The sequence below is a fragment of the Arachis stenosperma genome, chromosome 2 (genome assembly GCF_014773155.1).
Source record: "Arachis stenosperma cultivar V10309 chromosome 2, arast.V10309.gnm1.PFL2, whole genome shotgun sequence".
Lineage (NCBI taxonomy): Eukaryota > Viridiplantae > Streptophyta > Magnoliopsida > Fabales > Fabaceae > Arachis > Arachis stenosperma.
In genome coordinates, this window is record NC_080378.1 from 61,055,372 (window position 1) to 61,077,975 (window position 22,604).

At 40.4% G+C, this 22,604-nt stretch overlaps 1 pseudogene; it reads right to left on the bottom strand.

Annotated features, from left to right (window-relative positions):
* Nucleotides 1-22,261: 22,261 nt before the first annotated feature.
* On the bottom strand, nt 22,262-22,362 carry LOC130964627 (small nucleolar RNA R71; annotated as a pseudogene).
* Nucleotides 22,363-22,604: the final 242 nt, after the last annotated feature.

Sequence of the window (22,604 nt, forward strand, 5' to 3'; positions counted from 1 at the left end):
CACTGCCGGATCACGACAAGGTCGGCGGGGTGAAAACCAAATTCACCGCCCGATCATGATAAAATTCGGCAAAGATGAAACCAGAATTCATCGCCGGATTTCGACAAGGTCGGCAAAAAAGTGAAAGCAGAGTTCATCGTCCGATTATAAAGCTACAGGTCGGCAGAAAGTGAAAAACAATTTCACTGCACGACCACGATAAAGATGAGTCGTCCGATAAAGGTGAAAACGCAATTCACCCAAAGGACGAGCTAGAGATGCCAACCACTTTCTACAAATCGGCAAAGATGAACACAGAATAATGTAAGAAGTTATCGAAAGTGATCCAAAAAAGAACCTGACGAGGTCTTACGGATTGCTAAAATAGTAACTTAAAGACTGGCCGATGTTGAGAAGTCGGACCAAGTCAACCCAAGTTATCAGCAAATCCCTGGAAAGAGGTCTGGACAACCCTATAAAAGAGGATTATGAAATAACTTAGAAGAGATCGACATGACGAAGTCGGTCTCCTACAATAATAAAGTTATAGAAGTAATCCCTGAAAGAGACCTGACAAAGGTCCAAGAAAGAGGGTTACGAAATAACTTAGAAGAGATCGACATAAAGAAGTCGGTTGATGTGTGGAAAACGATCCAACACAAAACTCACCGGCAAGTGTACCGGGTCGCATCAAGTAATAATAACTCACATGAGTGAGGTCGATCCCACAGGGATTGAAGGATTGAGCAATTTTAGTTTAGTGGGTGATTTAGTCAAGCGAATCAAGTTTTGGTTGAGTGTTTTGTGTTTAACAGAAATTAAATGACAGTAAATGTAAAGGGGGAAGGGAGAAGTGCAGTAAAATAAAGAACAGAAGAGTAAAAGTGCAGAAACTTAAAGAGCAAGAAAGTAAATGACTGAAACTTAAAGTGCAAGAAACTTAAATTGCAGTAACTTAAATGGCAAGAAAGATAAATTGCTAGAAGATAAAAGAGAATTAAGGAATGGGATTGCAAGATCTAAACAATGAAGGAGTAAATTGCAGTAAATGGTTGAGAAGAAAGTAGATTAGCAACAATAAGCATTCAAACAGAATTGAAAGGAAATGTAGCAGAGGTTCACAGAAGAACCCAAAATGAGTTGTGATCTCAGGATCCCAAGGGCTTAGGTAGCAGAGCCTAAAACCCAATTTCCTTCCCAGATCTGAATGAACTAAGCAATTGACAGAAAATTAAAGAAGAAGCAATAGAAGAACAGAATTGGAATTCAATTATGCAGAAATCAAAGTGCAAAGAGTTTGAACGAGAATTGGGACAGAATTTCCCCAATTTCACACACTCAATACTCAGAAAAACAGAGAGTAGAATTGCCCAAGGGAAATGAGGAAGGAGATCAAGCAATTCTCCCTTGATCCTCTTAGTTCTCGGCCAATTCTCTCAAGAACAATTCCAAGAGAGTTAAAGCTCCAAAGGAAGATGAAAGTGAAAATTCAAGAGCCAAGGTAGAAGTAAAAATTCAAAAGTGAGCATAAAAGTCCTAATTACATCAAACTAACTCCTATTTATACACTTTTTATTCTTGGATTTTGGGATTTGGATGGGCTTTTGGATTGGTGAAGAAATGAATTCAAATTAATTTTTAATTTGAATTTTGGCCCAAAAACCACTCCCAGGAGGCTGCCCTGCCCTTGTGGAGGGCAGGGCAGAAAATTGATGCTTGGTGCTTGGAGTTGGTGCGGCCATGGTGCGTTTTGGTGCTGCGTGGTGCGCGTCTGGCATGAGGTTGGTGCGCCAGAGGCTGCCCTGCCCGCGCCAAGGGCAGGGCGGAAAGGTTGGTGAGCCAGAACGTGAGGCATGCGTGCGCTTGGTGCTGCCAGATGAGGAATGCGCGCGTGCGCGCGATGCACGTTGGTGCGTGGGACGCTGCCCTGCCCGCGCCAAGGGCAGGGCGGGAAGGCTTTGGTGCGCCAGGGAGCGTTGAGCGCTCGGTTGGTGCTGCCAGGGGGCGTTGTGCGCGCGGATCGTGCTGCCAAAGGAAATTTGGTGCGCCAAGGAATGCACCATTTCAAATGCTGCCCTGCCCGCGCCAAGGGCAGGGCAAGGTTCCCAATCTTCATGTCCCGTGTTCGAATCTGGTGGCTTGCAAACACGCTACTTTTTCTTTTGATTTCTTGGCACGCTATTTGGTCTCAAGGCTTGGCTTCCTCATGGTTCTTGGTTCGAACCTTGTAGCAAGCATGGGTGCTAATTTTCCTTTGATTTCTTTCCTTTGAGAGCCCGATCCTGCTCTCCACAAGGGCAGGGCAGAGTTTGCTTCTCCTTGCTCCAAGGCACCATTTTGTGCTCTGCCCTTGGAGTGAGCAGGGCAGAGTTGCCTATGCTTGCTTGGTCACCCAATGTTGCCCTCCTAGAGGGCATTCTGCCCTTGTGGAGGGCAAGGTTGCTTCCAATATGAGTTGCGGCACGCTTCTCCCTTCTTTGGCCACGCTTTCCTTTTCTTGTGTCACGCTTCTTAGGCCACGCTTTTCATTTTCTTTTCTTTTCTTCACCTAAAATAAACCAAACAACCACTCAAAGTATCACTAAATTCAAGAGGCTTATAAATCACTTAAAATGCAATTAAAATTGGCTTAATCCTCATGTTTTAACATTAAATTCATGGTGGTTGCTTGATTTAGAGAAGTTGTGCATTTTCACTCCAAATCACTTACTTAGGATGCAAGAAAGTGCATAAATGCTAACAAAACAAGTGAAATTAGCTTGAAAAATGGGTATATGATGACTTGTCATCACAACACCAAACTTAAACCTTGCTTGTCCCCAAGCAAGCATCAAAACTAAGAGAAAATGGAATGAATAAGACAAGTGTATATATCCTTATTATGCAGATAGCAGAACTTGGTCTATGGAGCATTTATGCAGACAATGACACTCATTTATTGTTGCTGCTGCATAATACACATTTTGCATCAAAAGTTTGCTAGACTTGCTGTTATAAGATTCACTTTTTACTCACTCCCTTGATAACTTTTCTTAGCTTACAAAGCTTGAACAAGCTTATTACTCTTTTATAGGTTGGGTGTCAAATGCTGCAGCATAGCCTTTGGCTTTATTTTCTTTTCTTTTGCTCAACATCCTTCCACCACAGACACTTAGCTCATTAATTCTTCCTAGGATCATTGATGCCCAGCATCTCTTTGGATCACTAAGTGCTTTGTATCTAAGTTGCTCTTTATTGTGGATTTTCAATTGGCCATCCCAAATCAGTTGATCTAAGTGACCGGGTTTCAAAATACCCCTTAGAATTTACTCATCCAAGCAGATCTCAGTACAAGAACACCACAGGCATTTGTCCTAAGGTTCAAACCATTGGTGTCCAACCTTTGTTCTTTGTGTTTCTTGCCATTTTGGCTTTTTCTTTCTCTTGTTCTTTCTGTTTCTGTTACCAAGGGTTGTTTCATTCTTAATAAAAGTCTTTGTAACAGCAAGCTAGCTCACAATTAATGAGAATGATATTATGCAACACTTATTTCATGAGTCATGCATTTAATCATACACATGTACCACCACCAACTTCCATTCATACTCATGCAACATTGGATATTTTACTTTTCAATTCAAACCAAACTCTTTTATTTAAGCATATGGGAAACAAAGCAATATTTAAAGCTAAGTGATAGATACAAGCATTATGCAGACTTGGCATTTTCACAAACAATTTCACTTGCAACTGGATAACCACTTAAGCAAGACATACAAAGGTTCCCAAATTCAAAGCATCACACAACAGCATGGATTAAGTTCAGATACAACCTTTGAAGTTGCAGTTCTTTGATTTTTCCTTTTGTTGTGTCCTCTTTGAGTTAAGATGCATAATGTCTTCAATTATTGACTCTTGTCCTGCATAATCCTCAAAGTTGCTTGCTTCTCAAGCCTTTAAGTGCATGGTTAATATGCATACATTGAATGTGGCTCTTGGATTTATTTTGGTGTGGGAACACCAAACTTAATTGTTTTGCCACTGTCTCAGATGTGACAAGTTAACCATATTTGAAACCATGTGTTCTTGCTAAAGGTTAATGGAATAAAAGCTAGAAAATAATTCAACAGTTGAATAATGTGTTTGATTACTTGGAGCTAGAATCATGCAAGAGGTGAGAATGTATTAAGTGATCTTTTTGGTGGAACACCAAACTTAGAAGCTTTCATTCTCCCTCAAATTGTTTTGGTGTGCAACACCAAACTTAGCTCCTTGCAATGCACAACAATTACTCAACATTTTTATTGAAAAGCTATGAAAAGAAACTACCTCAGGTTGGGTTGCCTCCCAACAAGCGCTCTTTTATTGTCACTAGCTTGACATCTTCGTTTTTGCTTCTCATGGAGGTTGAAAATCACAGTGCCTTAGCTTGTCTGTCTTCACTGTGAATTTCCGTCCGGTTTCCTCTTTGATGACTTCTATAGCTTCTTGTGGAAGGATCTTAGTCACGGTGTAGTGATCACGCAACTGTGGGGACACCTTCATGGCTTGACTATTGATCATTACTCGATCCCCTAGTGAAAACTTTCCAGTGGAGATTTTCTGCTTGTCTTTAGTTTTCTCCGCTGTCTCTCTTTGAAGGAATTCTCTGTTGTGTTTTTCTTGGCTAGTACTTCCTTTTTCATTGTCCCCTATGATCCTTTTCCATCCTTCCTTCTTTGTAGCATCTTTGTTGTTGGTTGGTTTATCTTCATTGGTTTTGAAGAAAATATCTGATTTCTTCTCACCCTTTTTTGCAAAGTGCTTTGCTAATTGAGCTATCTGCTCCTCAAGCCCTCTCATTAACATCTCTTGGTTCTTTGTTGTTTCTTCTTGATGTTTCATCATTCTCTCCATTAGGATCTCCAAGTTTATGATTCTCTGAGAGTCTTGCGAGGTTGGTTGGTGATGACATGTTGAAGGTAAGAAGGGTGGGTGTGGTGGAGGCATGTAATGGTTGTTATTGCCGTAATAGTGTTTTTGATGATTTATGAAGTTTGGGTTGTTATAATGGAATTCCCTTGGTCTGTGATTTTGGTACTCACCCCTTCTCCAGTTAAGATGAGTTTGGGAATGTCTGTGTTGTGGGTATTGGCTTTGAGTGGTATTGGTGGGTGGGAAATGTTGATTGGTTGTGTTCATGGAATTGTCCTGGCAGAAACTTTCTTGTTCTTGATATTGAGGCTCCCTCATCTTCAGATACGAATGAGGTCTCCATGGTGGAAATTTGGCATTCACTGCAGCAGACAACTCTATATTTTGCTGTGATTGATGGTGCATTTGTTCGTTTTGGTCCTTGGACGCATTCATCCCTTCAATAATTGCTACTTTTTCTTCTGAGATTGTATTTTGTGGCTTTTCAAATGGCTGTTGATTGTTGACTCCTTTGTCATTGAGGTCTGCAATTCCTTGGGCAGTTGTTGTTGCTTTGAGTAGGCCATCTGAGAAGTAGTCCACTGCTTTTCTAGTTTCTGGGGTCAATCCTTCATAGAAAGCTCGGAAGCCTACTTTGTCAGTTGCTTTCTTGTATCTTTCCCAAGCCTTGAAGAGTGGTTCTTCGTCCCCTTGTGTGAATAAATGTCCCTCTTCTTTCGGCTGGATGATCTGTTTGGATGAGGTGAATTTGGCCAGAAATTTTGTGACCAAATCATCCCAACTAGTAATACTTCCTTGGGAAAAAGTTTCAAACCATTGTGCAGCTTCACCCTTCAATGAGAAAGGGAATAATAGGATCTTGTAAGTGTCCTGATCTGGACCATCAGTTTTGACTGCATTGCAAGTTCTCAGGAAAGTAGATATATGTTGTTTAGGATCCTCTGATGGATTTCCATCATAAGAGCAATTGTTCTTGATGAGTGCAATGAGTGGTGGCTTCATGTCATGATACCCTTCGTCTGTAGAAACTTGATTTCCTGTAATATGCAAACAATCAGAGTAACCCAACAACAACACTCTTGAGAATTAAGTGCAATTATTTGAGATTAATTGTTAGTGAGTTAGTAAAGGCAATTTCTCAAACAGTTAGTGTGTTAGTAAGATTTAGAATAACAGAAAAGAAAAATGCTTAATCTAGACCTCCACTTCACTTAATCATTGTCAATCTATTTCAATCCCCGGCAACGGCGCCAAAAACTTGATGTGTGGAAAACGATCCAACACAAAACTCACCGGCAAGTGTACCGGGTCGCATCAAGTAATAATAACTCACATGAGTGAGGTCGATCCCACAGGGATTGAAGGATTGAGCAATTTTAGTTTAGTGGGTGATTTAGTCAAGCGAATCAAGTTTTGGTTGAGTGTTTTGTGTTTAACAGAAATTAAATGACAGTAAATGTAAAGGGGGAAGGGAGAAGTGCAGTAAAATAAAGAACAGAAGAGTAAAAGTGCAGAAACTTAAAGAGCAAGAAAGTAAATGACTGAAACTTAAAGTGCAAGAAACTTAAATTGCAGTAACTTAAATGGCAAGAAAGATAAATTGCTAGAAGATAAAAGAGAATTAAGGAATGGGATTGCAAGATCTAAACAAAGAAGGAGTAAATTGCAGTAAATGGTTGAGAAGAAAGTAGATTAGCAACAATAAGCATTCAAACAGAATTGAAAGGAAATGTAGCAGAGGTTCACAGAAGAACCCAAAATGAGTTGTGATCTCAGGATCCCAAGGGCTTAGGTAGCAGAGCCTAAAACCCAATTTCCTTCCCAGATCTGAATGAACTAAGCAATTGACAGAAAATTAAAGAAGAAGCAATAGAAGAACAGAATTGGAATTCAATTATGCAGAAATCAAAGTGCAAAGAGTTTGAACGGGAATTGGGACAGAATTTCCCCAATTTCACACACTCAATACTCAGAAAAACAGAGAGTAGAATTGCCCAAGGGAAATGAGGAAGGAGATCAAGCAATTCTCCCTTGATCCTCTTAGTTCTCGGCCAATTCTCTCAAGAACAATTCCAAGAGAGTCAAAGCTCCAAAGGAAGATGAAAGTGAAAATTCAAGAGCCAAGGTAGAAGTAAAAATTCAAAAAGTGAGCATAAAAGTCCTAATTACATCAAACTAACTCCTATTTATACACTTTCTATTCTTGGATTTTGGGATTTGGATGGGCTTTTGGATTGGTGAAGAAATGAATTCAAATTAATTTTTAATTTGAATTTTGGCCCAAAAACCACTCCCAGGAGGCTGCCCTGCCCTTGTGGAGGGCAGGGCAGAAAATTGATGCTTGGTGCTTGGAGTTGGTGCGGCCATGGTGCGTTTTGGTGCTGCGTGGTGCGCGTCTGGCATGAGGTTGGTGCGCCAGAGGCTGCCCTGCCCGCGCCAAGGGCAGGGCGGGAAGGTTGGTGCGCCAGAACGTGAGGCATGCGTGCGCTTGGTGCTGCCAGATGAAGAATGCGCGCGTGCGCGCGATGCACGTTGGTGCGTGGGACGCTGCCCTGCCCGCGCCAAGGGCAGGGCGGGAAGGCTTTGGTGCGCCAGGGAGCGTTGAGCGCTCGGTTGGTGCTGCCAGGGGGCGTTGTGCGCGCGGATCGTGCTGCCAAAGGAAATTTGGTGCGCCAAGGAATGCACCATTTCAAATGCTGCCCTACCCGCGCCAAGGGCAGGGCAAGGTTCCCAATCTTCATGTCCCGTGTTCGAATCTGGTGGCTTGCAAACACGCTACTTTTTCTTTTGATTTCTTGGCACGCTATTTGGTCTCAAGGCTTGGCTTCCTCATGGTTCTTGGTTCGAACCTTGTAGCAAGCATGGGTGCTAATTTTCCTTTGATTTCTTTCCTTTGAGAGCCCGATCCTGCTCTCCACAAGGGCAGGGCAGAGTTTGCTTCTCCTTGCTCCAAGGCACCATTTTGTGCTCTGCCCTTGGAGTGGGCAGGGCAGAGTTGCCTATGCTTGCTTGGTCACCCAATGTTGCCCTCCTAGAGGGCATTCTGCCCTTGTGGAGGGCAAGGTTGCTTCCAATATGAGTTGCGGCACACTTCTCCCTTCTTTGGCCACGCTTTCCTTTTCTTGTGTCACGCTTCTTAGGCCACGCTTTTCATTTTCTTTTCTTTTCTTCACCTAAAATAAACCAAACAACCACTCAAAGTATCACTAAATTCAAGAGGCTTATAAATCACTTAAAATGCAATTAAAATTGGCTTAATCCTCATGTTTTAACATTAAATTCATGGTGGTTGCTTGATTTAGAGAAGTTGTGCATTTTCACTCCAAATCACTTACTTAGGATGCAAGAAAGTGCATAAATGCTAACAAAACAAGTGAAATTAGCTTGAAAAATGGGTATATGATGACTTGTCATCATCGGTCTCCTACAACGGACAAGTTATTAAAGTAATCCCTGAAAGAGATCTGACAAAGGTCCAAGAAAGAGGATTACAAAAATAACTTGGAGAAGGGACTGACGTAAAGAAGTCGTCCCAAAAACAAAATGTTATAAAAAGTAATCCCTGAAAGAGACCTGACAGAGGTCCAATAAAGAGGATTACTAGAAATAACTTAGAAGCGACCGACATGAAGAAGTCGGCCCAAAGCTACAGCTTGGAACAACAAGAAAAAGTCGGACCAACAAAAGCTACAGCTTGGACCGACAAGAAGAAGTCGGACCAACGAAAACCACAGCTTGGACCGACAAGAAGTCGGACCAACGAAAGCTACAGCTCGTCGACACGAGAAATTGGACCAACGAAAAGCGTGCGCTAAAAGGGACATAGCTTTGCCCAAAAAGCCACGGCTCCATGACAAGGCTATCAAAATTGTTCAGACCAACTAAAAAGGTTCTACCAAAGAACACTAAAAAGTCGTCGGACAAGTTAGCCCCAAGGACCACCTCAACCAAGCAGAAAGTGGACAAAACCGGCAGTGATCAAAAGAGGTCGGACAACAAAATACCGACACTCTACAAAGATCCACAAAGGGGACAAAGACATCTCGCAACGGCCAGAGGAATGCCAGGAATGCTTTGCTAAAAGGTACGAAGTCTTGAAAAAAGACACTACTTAAAAAGCAAAAGCACAAATCAAAACGGCGCTAAAAAGTCATCCAAACAGACTATAAAAGGTTTCTCATCAGGAACTATACCTAAAAAGTTGTTGGATTATGACTAAAAAGCCCGAACAGTGAAGACAAACAAGTCGGAAGAAGGCTGAAAAGACCTCTCAACAAACTAAAAAAGGCAAGGCCAAACTCGCACAAGATAAAACTACTCAAGATCGACCAAAGACAGGATGCTTGAGTACGACTTCCCCCAAAGAGAGCACGATCTCACGGAAAGATCGAACTCAAGCAGGGGCAAAGTCGTACAGGTCGACGTCAGCTAAGAAGAGGCGCAAGTACAATCTCAAAAAAGAACAAGCCAAAAGGTTAAGAAAAAACCTTAAGGCTCAAAAGTGCTTAGCTAAAAGGGATACAACTCCACTCAAAGAAGGCACAATCTCAAACAGGGCTACGTACGTCATCCGAGACTAAAAAGGTTCTATACAAAGAACACTAAAAAGTCATCAGACAAGTCACTAAGAGTCCGGATATCAAGCCGCAAGGATAACTTCACCAAAGCAGAGGGTTGTCAACACAAAAGCAAGGCGTGATCCAGAAGGCAAGGGTAGAAAACCCACACTACTACTCAAAAGAGGACGGACTGTGAAGTACCAAACCTCTAGAAAATCTGCAAAAGATTTCAAAGCAATGAAGAATCAAAGCCAGACAGATGCTTGAGCACGACTTCCAAAGAGATCGAAGCTCTGAAAAACACGATCTCACGAAAAGATCGAACTCAAGCAGGGGCACTGTTCATACCCTGGGTCAAGATGTCCGACCTGGGATGTTTAGCAACAAGCCAACCGACCTCTTCAGGTCAGGCTATCCGACCTCTTCTTAAAGAGCTCGGCCAAATATCCGACCTCTTCTTAAAGAGCTCGGCCAAATACCCGACCTCTTCTTAAAGAGCTCGGCCAATATCCGACCTCTTCTCAAAGAGCTCGGCCAATATCCGACCTCTTCTCAAAGAGCTTGGCCAAAACGCCACAGAGGCCCAAGAAGGCCCAAACGAAGGAACACAGCCCAATCCAAAGGCAGCCGAAAGATAAAGGCGGTTCCGTTGAAGATAAGCTGACCTCACCCAAAGATAAGATAAGATAAGATAAGATAACTAACTTATCTTATCTAAGAAGGTCACTTCTCACCATTATAAATACACTGGAGCACCCAGGTATAACTCATACTCTGATTCTACATAAAACCTGTTTAATACCCATGCTAACTTAAGCATCGGAGTCTCTTGCAGGTACCCCCCACCCTCCGGTGACGAAGGATCAGCAGTGCAACCAGTCCAACAAGTCGGACGCGGCAGCTCTGTCCACCATCTACAAGTCGGACGCGGCGGCTCCGACCACCATCAACAAGTCAGACACAATAGCTCTGACCAGCACAGAAGATCACATCCGAGATCGACCTATAGTTTCAGGTTACCCTCGGAACAGCTCTGTTGTTAGGAGAGATGATGCGAATCTGTAGATCAGAGACCTAAGAGAGTATACTCTGGCTGGCGTCCAATGACTATGTTGAACATCATGTAGACCGCTTTGTGGTTGTCAGGCATGCGGATCTTGGCTAAGCGAGTACTGAAGATAGTGGGTGATTGATGAGCGGATAATTTATACGCTTTTTGGCATTGTTTTTAGGTAGTTTTTAGTAAGTTCAAGCTACTTTTAGGGATGTTTTCATTAGTTTTTATGTTAAATTCACATTTCTGGACTTTACTATGAGTTTGTGTATTTTTCTGTGATTTCAGGTAAATTCTGACTGAAATTGAGGGATTTGAGCAAAACTCTGAGAAAGGCTGACAAAAGGACTGCTGATGCTGTTGGATTCTGACCTCCCTGCACTCAAAATGGATTTTCTGGAGCTACAGAACTCCAAATGGCGCGCTCTCAACGGCGTTGGAAAGTAGACATCCAGGGCTTTCCATCAATATATAATAGTCCATACTTTATTCGGAAATTGACGACGTAACTTGGCGTTGAACGCCAAGTTCATGCTGCTGTCTGGAGTTAAACGCCAGAAAAACGTCATGATCCGAAGTTGAACGCCCAAAACACGTCATAACTCGGAGTTCAACTCCAAGAGATGCCTCAGCTCGTGGATTGATCAAGCTCAGCCCAAGCATACACCAAGTGGGCCCCGGAAGTGGATTTATGCATCAATTACTTACTCATGTAAACCCTAGGAGCTAGTTTATTATAAATAGGATGATTTACTAATGTATTAGACATCTTTTGTCTCAGTTTTGTTTTATTCTTCATCCTAAGAGGCTATTGATCACGTTTTAGGGGGCTGGCCATTCGGCCATGCCTGAACCTTTTACTTATGTATTTTCAACGGTGGAGTTTCTACACACCATAGATTAAGGGTGTGGAGCTCTGCTGTACCTCAAGTTTCAATACAATTACTATTACTTTCTATTCAATTCTCTTTTATTCTTATTCCAAGATATTCATTCGCACCCAAGAACATGATGAATGTGATGATTAGATAACCCTCATTCTCATTCTCACTTATGAACGCACGTGATTGACAACCACTTCCGTTCTACATGCAACAGAGCTTGAATGCGTATCTCTTAGATTCCCCAACAGAATCTTCGTGGTATAAGTTAGATAGATGGCGGCATTCATGAGGATCCGGAAAGTCTAAACCTTGTCTATGGTATTCCGAGTAGGATTCTGGGATTGAATGACTGTGACGAGCTTCAAACTCCTGAAGGCTGGGCGTGATGACAAGCGCAAAAGAATCAAGGGATTCTATTCCAACCTGATTGAGAACCGACAGATGATTAGCCATGCGAGTGACAGCCGCAGAGGACCATTTTTACTGAGAGGATGGGATGTAGCCATTGACAACGGTGATGCCCTACATACAGCTTGCCATGGAAAGGAGTAAGAAGGATTGGATGAAAGCAATAAGAAAGTAGAGATTCAAGAGGAGCACAGCATCTTCATACACTTATCTGAAATTCCCACTATTAATTTACATAAGTATTTCTATCCCTTTTATTTTCTTTTTATTATTAATTTTCGAAAACATAAATCAATATTTAATCTGCCTAACTGAGATTTACAAGGTGACCATAGCTTGCTTCATACCAACAATCTCTGTGGGATCGACCCTTACTCACGTAAGGTTTATTACTTGGACGACCCAGTACACTTACTGGTTAGTTGAACGGAGTTGTGAATTCAACCAGTGCCATAATAAAAGACTTCAACTCAAAATAGTTAGAACATTGATCACAATTTCGTCCACCAAGTTTTTGGCGCCGTTGCCGGGGATTGTTCGAGTATGGACAACTGACGGTTCATCTTGTTGCTCAGATTAGGTAATTTTCTTTTCAAAAATCTTTTTCAAAATTTTTCTTTTATTTTTCGTTTTTTTTTCTAACATTATTTTCGAAAAAAAAATTAATAAAAATACAAAAAAATTAGAAAATCATAAAAACCAAAAATATTTTGTGTTTCTTGTTTGAGTCTTGAGTCAATTTTTAAGTTTGGTGTCAATTGCATGCTTTAAAAATTTTTTCTTGCATTTTTTTTGAAAATTCATGCATTCATGGTGTTCTTCATGATCTTCAAGTTGTTCTTGACAAGTCTTCTGGTTTGATCTTGATGTTTTCTTATTTTTTGTTGTTTGTTGTTTTTCATATGCATTTTTCGTTTGTTAGAGTCCATGCATTAAAGATTTCTAAGTTTGGTGTCTTGCATGTTTTCTTTGCATCAAAAATTTTTCAAAATTATGTTCTTGATGTTCATCATGATCTTTAAAGTGTTCTTGGTGTTCATCTTGACATTCATAGTGTTCTTGCATGCATCTTGTGTTTTGATCCAAAATTTTCATGTTTTGGGTCATTTTTGTGTTTTTCTCTCTCATAATTAAAAAAATTCAAAAATAAAAAAATTATCTTTTCCTTATTTTTCTCATAATTTTCGAAAATTTGAGTTGACTTAGTCAAAAATTTTCAAAATTAGTTGTTTCTTACAAGTCAAGTCAAATTTTCAATTTTAAAAATCTTATCTTTTCAAAATCTTTTTCAAAAATCATATCTTTTTCATTTTTCTATATAATTTTCGAAAATTTCAAATTATTTTTCAAAATCTTTTTCTTATCTTTACATCTAATTTGCGAAAATTCACTAATAATTAATGTGATTGGTTCAAAAATTTGAAGTTTGTTACTTTCTTGTTAAGAAAGGTCCAATCTTTAAAGTTCTAGAATCTTATCTTGTAGTTTCTTGTTAGTGAAGTAAATAATTTTAAAATTTTTGAATTAAATCTTTTATCTTTTATTTTCTCTTTTTCAAAAAAAATTTTATATTTTTCAAAATTTGATTTCAAAATATCTTATCTAGCTTCTTATCTTCTTATCTTTTTAAATTTTGATTTCAAATCTTTTTCAATCAACTAACTAACTTTTTGTTTGTTTCTTATCTTTTCCAAAATCACCTAACTACTTCTCTCTCTTCTATTTTCGAAAATATCTCTCTCTTTTTCAAAAATTCTTTTTAATTAACTAATTGTTTCAAATTTTAATTACATTTATCTTTAATTTTCGAAAATCACTAACTCTTTTTCAAAATTATTTTCGAATTCTCCCTCCTCTTCTCTTCTTCTATTTAATTATTTAATTACTAACACTTCTCTTCACCTCTCTGCATCCAAAAATTCGAACCCTCTTCTTCATTCTTCTACCCCCTTCTTTTTCTACTAACATAAAGGAATCTCTATACTGTGACATAGAGGATTCCTCTTTCTTTTCTTGTTTTCTTCTCTTTCATATGAGCAGGAACAAGGATAAAGGCACTCTTGTTGAAATTGATCCAGAACCTGAAAGGACTCTGAAGAGAAAATTGAGAGAAGCTAAATTACAACAATCCAGAAACAACCTTTCAGAAATTTTCGAACAAGAGAAGGAGATGGCAGCCGAAAATAATAATAATAATGCAAGGAGAATGCTTGGTGACTTCACAAAACCAACGTCCAAGTTTGATGGAAGAAGCATCTCCATTCCTGCCATTGGAGCCAATAAATTTGAGCTGAAACCTCAGCTAGTTGCATTAATGCAACAAAACTGCAAGTTTTATGGACTTCCATCTGAAGATCCTTATCAGTTTTTAACTGAGTTCTTGTAGATCTGTGAGACTGTAAAGAAGAATGGAGTTGATCCTGAAGTCTACAGACTCATGCTTTTCCCTTTTGCTGTAAGAGACAGAGCTAGAATATGGTTGGATTCACAACCCAAGGATAGCCTGGACTCATGGGATAAGCTGGTCACTGCCTTCTTGGATAAATTCTTTCCTCCTCAAAAGCTGAGCAAGCTGAGAGTGGATGTTCAAACCTTCAAACAAAAAGATGGTGAATCCCTCTATGAAGCTTGGGAAAGATACAAGCAGCTGACCAAGAGATGTCCATCTGACATGTTCTCAGAATGGACCATATTAGATATATTCTATTATGGTCTCTCTGAATTTTCGAAAATGTCATTGGATCATTCTGCAGGTGGATCTATTCACCTGAAGAAAACGCCTGAAGAGGCTCAAGAGCTCATTGACATGGTTGCAAATAACCAGATCATGTACACTTCTGAGAGAAATTCCGTGAACAATGGGATACCTCAAAAGAAAGGAGTTCTTGAAATTGATACTCTGAATGCCATATTGGCTCAGAACAAAGTGTTGACTCAACAGGTTAACATGATCTCTCAAAATCTGAATGGATTGCAACATGCATCCAACAGTACTAGAGAGGCAGCTTCTGAAGAAGCTTATGATCCTGAGAACCCTGCCATGGCAGAGGTTAATTACATGGGTGAACCTTATGGAAACACCTATAACTCATCATGGAGAAATCATCCAAATTTCTCATGGAAGGATCAACAAAAACCTCAACAAGGTTTTAACAATGGTAGACGCAATAGGCTGAACAATAGCAAGCCATATCCATCATCTTCTCAGCAACAGACAGAGAATTTGAACAAAACACTTCTAGTTTAGCCAATGTAGTCTCTGATCTGTCAAAGGCCACTTTCAGTTTCATGAATGAAACAAGATCCTCCATTAGAAATTTGGAGGCACAAGTGGGCCAGCTGAGTAAGAAAGTCATTGAAACTCCTCCCAGTATTCTCCCAAGCAATACAGAAGAAAATCCAAAAGGAGAGTGCAAGGCCATTGACATAGTCAAAATGGCCGAATGCACAAGGGAGGAGGAGGACGAAAATCCTAGTGAGGAAGACCTCCTGGGACGTCCCTCAAGCAAGAAGGAGTTTCCTATTAAGGATCCAAAGGAACCTGAGGCTCATATAGAGACCATAGAGATTCCATTAAATCTCCTTCTACCATTCATGAGCTCTGAAGACTATTCTTCCTCAAAAGAAGATGAAGATATAATTGGAGAGCAAGTTGCTCAATATTTAGGAGCTATCATGAAGCTGAATGCCAAGTTATTTGGTAATGAGACTTGGGAAAGTGAACCTCCCTTGCTCATTAATGAACTGGATTCTTGGATTCAGAAAACTCTACCTCAAAAGAAACAAGATCCTGGCAAGTTCTTAATACCTTGTACCATAGGCACCATGATCTTTGAAAAAGCTCTGTGTGATCTGGGGTCAGGGATAAATCTTATGCCACTCTCTGTAATGGAGAAGCTGGGGATCATTGAGGTACAGCCTGCCTTGTTCTCATTGCAATTGGCAGACAAGTCATTGAGACAAGCTTATGGGTTAGTAGAGGACGTTCTAGTAAAGGTTGAAGGCCTTTACATCCCTACTGATTTCATAATCCTAGACACTAGGAAGGAAGATGATGAATGTATCATCCTTGGAAGACCTTTCCTAGCCACAGCAGAAGCTGTGATAGATGTCAACAGAAGAGAATTAGTCCTTCAATTGAATGGGGAATACCTTGTGTTTAAGGCACATGGCCATCCCTCTGTGACAAAAGAGAGTAAGCATGAAGAGCTTCTCTCAGTTCAGAGTCAAGAAGAGCCCCCACAGTCAAACTCTAAGTTTGGTGTTGGGAGGCCACAACCAAACTCTAAGTTTGGTGTTAAGACCCCATATCCAAACTCTAAGTTTGGTGTTGGGACTAAACTAAAATTGACCTGATCACCTTGTGGCTCCATGAGAGCCACTGTCAAGCTATTGACATTAAAGAAGCGCTTGTTGGGAGGCAACCCAATTTTATTTATCTAATTTTTATTTTATTTTGTTTTATTGTTATTTTGTGTTTTATTAGGTACATGATCATGAGGAGTCACGAAAAAATCAAAAAAAAAATTAAAAACAGTTCGGCCAAAAACAGCAGAAAAACATTTTTTCACCCTGGAGGACGCACAGGCTGGCGTTCAACGCCAGAACAGAGCACCATTCTGGCGCTGAACGCCAGAAACAAGCAACATCCTAGCGTTGAATGCCAGGAATGTGCCTAGAGGAGAAAAGCTGGCGCTGAACGCCAGTAACAAGCATGAAACTGGCGTTCAACGCCAGAAACATGCATTACATGGGCGTTGAACGCCCAGAACGTGCACCAATGGGCGTTTGAACGCCAGAATGATGCATGAAGGCATTTTACATGTCTATATGGTGAAGGAATGGTATTTCTTTACACCTCAGGATCCTGTGGACCCCACAGGATCACCTCAGGATCTGTGGACCCCACAGGATCCCCACCTACCATATTCCCACCTTACCTTTTAATCCTAATCACACTCTCCTAATCCTAAATCTCATTCTCTCTACTCCCCATGTCACACTTTCCAACACCCATCACCAATCACCTCAATTCCTCTTCCCAATTTCCCCATTCACCATTCACATCACCCCACCCATTCCCACCCAATTTGGCCGAACACCCACCCTCCCCTCTCCCTATATAACCCTTCCCTTCTCCTTCATTTTCACACAACACTACACCTTCTTCTCCCACATAGCCGAACCTACCTCTCTCCCTCTCTACCCCATTTTCTTCTTCTTCTTCTACTCTTCTTTTCTTTTTTTTTTTTTTTTTTGCTCGAGGACGAGCAATATTTTAAGTTTGGTGTGGTAAAAGCATAAGCTTTTTGTTTTTCCATTACCAATGGCACCTAAGGCCGGAATTTCCTCTAGAAAAGGGAAAAGGAAGACAAAAGCTTCCACCTCCGAGTCATGGGAGATGGAAAGATTCATCTCCAAGAGCCATCAAGACCACTTCTATGATGTTGTGGTAAAGAAGAAGGTGATCCCTGAGGTCCCTTTCAAGCTCAAGAAAAATGAGTATCCGGAGATCCGACATGAAGTTCAAAGAAGAGGTTGGGAAGTCTTAACCAACCCCATGCAACAAGTCGGAATCTTAATGGTTCAAGAGTTCTATGCCAATGCATGGATCACTAGGAACCATGACCAAGGTATGAACCCAAGTCCAAAGAATTATCTCACAATGGTTAGGGGAAAATACTTGGATTTCAGTCCGGAAAATGTGAGGTTGGCATTCCACTTGCCTATGATGCAAGGTGATGAACGCCCCTACACTAGGAGGGTCAACTTTAATCAAAGGTTGGACCAAGTCCTTATGGACATTTGTGTGGAAGGAGCTCAGTGGAGAATAGATTCCAAGGGCAAGCCAGTCCAACTAAGAAGACTGGACCTCAAGCCTATAGCTAGAGGATGGTTGGAGTTCATTCAACGCTCCATCATTCCTACTAGCAACCGATCTGAAGTTACTGTGGATCGGGCCATCATGATCCATAGCATCATGATTGGAGAGGAAGTAGAAGTTCATGAGGTCATCTCCAATGAAATCTACAAAATAGCCGACAAGCCCTCACCTATGGCACGGCTAGCTTTTCCTCACCTTATTTGCCATTTATGTTACTCAGCTGGAGTTATCATAGAAGGAGATGTCTCTATTGAAGAAGACAAGCCCATCACCAAGAAAAGGATAGAGCAAGCAAGAGAAGCTTCTCACGGCCCTCAAGAAGTGCATGAGGAAGCTCATCATCAACAAATTCCTAAGATGCCCCAAGGGATGCACTTTCCCCCAAACAACTATTGGGAGCAACTCAACACCTCCTTAGAAGATTTAAGCCACAATGTGGAACAATTAAGGGTGGAACATCATGAGCACTCCATCATTCTCCAAGAAATAAGAGACGATCAAAGAGTAATGAGGGAGGAGCAACAAAGGCAAGGAAGGGACATAGAAGAGCTTAAGAACATCATTGGTCCTTCAAGAAGAAGACGCCACTAAAGGTGGATTCATTCCTTGTTCTTTATTTCTTTCAGTTTTCGGTTTTTAGTATGGTGTTTATTTATGTTTTGTGTCTTTATTTCATGATCATTAGTATGTAACCATGCCTTAAAGCTATGAATAAAATCCATTAATCCTTCACCTCTCTTAAATGAAAAATGTTTTAATTCAAAAGAACAAGAAGTACATAAATTTCGAAAATAGCTCTTGAATTTAGTTTAATTATTTTGATGTGGTGACAATATTTTTGTTTTCTGAATGAATGCTTGAACAGTGCATATGTCTTTTGATCTTGTTGTTTATGAATGTTAAAATTGTTGGCTCTTGAAAGAATGATGAACAAAGAGAAATGTTATTGAGGATCTGAAAAATCATGAAATTGATTCTTGAAGCAAGAAAAAGCAGTGAAAAAGAAAGCTTGCGAAAAAAAAATATAGAAAAAAAAAAGAAGAAGGAGTAGTAGAAAAAGCCAATAGCCCTTAAAACCAAAAGGCAAGGGTAAAAAGGATCCAAGGCTTTGAGCATCAATGGATAGGAGGGCCCAAGGAAATTAAATCCAGGCCTAAGCGGCTAAATCAAGCTGTCCCTAACCATGTGCTTGTGTCATGAAGGTCCAAGTAAAAAGCTTGAGACTGAGTGGTTAAAGTCGTGATCCAAATCAAAAAGAGTGTGCTTAAGAGCTCTGGACACCACTAACTGGGGACTCTAGCAAAGCTGAGTCACAATCTGAAAAGGTTCACCCAGTTATGTGTCTGTGGCATTTATGTATCCGGTGGTAATACTGGAAAATAAAGTGCTTAGGGCCACGGCCAAGACTCATAAGTAGCTGTGTTCAAGAATCAACATGCTTAACTAGGAAAGTCAATAACACTATCCGAAATTCTAAGTTCCTAGAGAAGCCAATCATTCTGAACTTCAAAGGAAACAGTGAGATGCCAAAACTGTTCAGAAGCAAAAAGCTACAAGTCCCGCTCATCTAATTATAATTAATATTCATTGATATTCTAGAATTTATAGTATATTCTCTTCTTTTTATCCTAATTGATTTTCAGTTGCTTGGGGACAAGCAACAATTTAAGTTTGGGGTTGTGATGAGCGGATAATTTATACGCTTTTTGGCATTGTTTTTAGGTAGTTTTTAGTAAGTTCAAGCTACTTTTAGGGATGTTTTCATTAGTTTTTATGTTAAATTCACATTTCTGGACTTTACTATGAGTTTGTGTGTTTTTCTGTGATTTCAGGTAAATTCTGACTGAAATTGAGGGATTTGAGCAAAACTCTGAGAAAGGCTGACAAAAGGACTACTGATGCTGTTGGATTCTGACCTCCCTGCACTCAAAATGGATTTTCTGGAGCTACAGAACTCCAAATGGCGCGCTCTCAACGGCGTTGGAAAGTAGACATCCAGGGCTTTCCAGCAATATATAATAGTTTATACTTTATTCGGAAATTGACGACGTAACTTGGCGTTGAACGCCAAGTTCATGCTGCTGTCTGGAGTTAAACGCCAGAAAAACGTCATGATCCGGAGTTGAACGCCCAAAACACGTCATAACTCGGAGTTCAACTCCAAGAGATGCCTCAGCTCGTGGATTGATCAAGCTCAGCCCAAGCATACACCAAGTGGGCCCCGGAAGTGGATTTATGCATCAATTACTTACTCATGTAAACCCTAGGAGCTAGTTTATTATAAATAGGATGATTTACTAATGTATTAGACATCTTTTGTCTCAGTTTTGTTTTATTCTTCATCCTAAGAGGCTATTGATCACGTTTTAGGGGGCTGGCCATTCGGCCATGCCTGAACCTTTTACTTATGTATTTTCAACGGTGGAGTTTCTACACACCATAGATTAAGGGTGTGGAGCTCTACTGTACCTCAAGTTTCAATACAATTACTATTACTTTCTATTCAATTCTCTTTTATTCTTATTCCAAGATATTCATTCGCACCCAAGAACATGATGAATGTGATGATTAGATAACCCTCATTCTCATTCTCACTTATGAACGCACGTGATTGACAACCACTTCCGTTCTACATGCAACAGAGCTTGAATGCGTATCTCTTAGATTCCCCAACAGAATCTTCGTGGTATAAGTTAGATAGATGGCGGCATTCATGAGGATCCAGAAAGTCTAAACCTTGTCTATGGTATTCCGAGTAGGATTCTGGGATTGAATGACTGTGACGAGCTTCAAACTCCTGAAGGCTGGGCGTGATGACAAGCGCAAAAGAATCAAGGGATTCTATTCCAACCTGATTGAGAACCGACAGATGATTAGCCATGCGAGTGACAGCCGCAGAGGACCATTTTCACTGAGAGGATGGGATGTAGCCATTGACAACGGTGATGCCTTACATACAGCTTGCCATGGAAAGGAGTAAGAAGGATTGGATGAAAGCAATAAGAAAGTAGAGATTCAAGAGGAGCACAGCATCTTCATACACTTATCTGAAATTCCCACTATTAATTTACATAAGTATTTCTATCCCTTTTATTTTCTTTTTATTATTAATTTTCGAAAACATAAATCAATATTTAATCTGCCTAATTGAGATTTACAAGGTGACCATAGCTTGCTTCATACCAACAATCTCTGTAGGATCGACCCTTACTCACGTAAGGTTTATTACTTGGACGACCCAGTACACTTGCTGGTTAGTTGAACGGAGTTGTGAATTCAACCAGTGCCATAATAAAAGACTTCAACTCAAAATAGTTAGAACATTGATCACAATTTCGTCCACCAGTGATTGTCACGGATCACCCCTTCAGTCTGGCTTAACTGAATTAAGTGCAAGAGTATATCTTGGAGAAGAAGTAGGCGTGAGTTGAAGGAAAAAACAATAGTACTTGCATTAATTCATGAGGAACAGCAGAGCTCCTCACCTTAATCTTTAAGGTGTAGAAACTCCACCGTTGAAAATACATAAGAGAAAAAAGTCTAGGCATGGCCGAATGGCCAGCCTCTCCAAAGATGATCATAAATCTCAAGGGTTCCAAAGAAGACCCCAATACAATAGTAAAAAGTGCTATTTATACTAAACTAGTAAACTAGGTTTACAGAAAATGAGTAAATAGTGCAAAAATCCACTTTTGGGGCCCACTTGGTGTGTGCTTGGGCTAAGCTTTGAAGTTTTCACGTGCATAGGCCATCTTTGGAGTTAAAAGCCAGCTTGGGTGCCAGTTGGGGCGTTTAACTCCAGTGCTGGTGCTAGTTCTGGCGTTTTACGTCAGAAAAGGGTTTGTGGCGGGAGTTTGGATGCCAGTTTGGGTCATCAAATCTCAGGCACAATTGGGCTTCTGTAGCTCCGGAAAATCTACTTCGAGTGCAGAAGGGTCAGAATCCAACAGCATCTGCAGTCATTTCTCAGCCTCTGAATCAGATTTTTGCTCAGGTCCCTCAATTTCAGCCAGAAAATACCTGAAATCACAGAAAAACACACAAACTCATAGTAAAGTCCAAAAATGTGGATTTTTCATAAAAACTAACAAAATATACTAAAAAGTAACTAAAACATACTAGAAATTACCTAAAAATAATGCCAAAAAGAATATAAATTATCTGCTCATCAATAAGTAGGGACAATTTTTAAGCAAAAGGCTGAAGAGTCAATATGGATCCGAATGCAAATGAGCAACCCAAGAGAACTCTTGGCTCATTCACTCCTGATTTCTATGGGAACAACATCGTTGTGCCCCCTTTTGCTGCTAACAACTTTGAGCTAAAGCCTCAATTGATCACCCTAGTGCAATAGAATCGCCAGTTTCATGGACTCCCACTAGAAGACCAAACTTATTCATCTCAAATTTTCTGCAAATCTGTGAGACTGTGAAGATCAGTGATGTGCATCCTCATGTCTACAAGCTACTTCTCTTCCCATTTGCTATGAGGGATAGAGCAAAGCAGTGGCTTGACACTCAACCCAAGGATAACTTGGACACTTGGGATAAGGTGGTCAACAAGTTTCTAACCAAATTCTTTCAACCTCAGAGGCTAACTAAGCTGAGGACAGATGTCCAAACCTTTAGGCAAAAAGATGGTGAATCCCTCTATGAAGCCTGGGAGAGGTATAAGTTAATGATAAAAAAATGTCCTCCAGGTATGTTCACAGAGTGGATGTAGTTGTAGATATTTTATGATGGCATTTCTGAGATGGCCAAAATGTCTCTTGATAATTCTGCAGGTGGATCACTTCACATGAAAAAGACCCTAGAGGAAGCTACAAAGTTGATTGAAATGGTTGCCAATAACCAATACCTATATTCTTCTGAGAGGACTACTGTGAAAGAAAGAGTCATGGAATCGGATACATTGGGTGAACTTCGCGCTCAGAACAAGGTGGT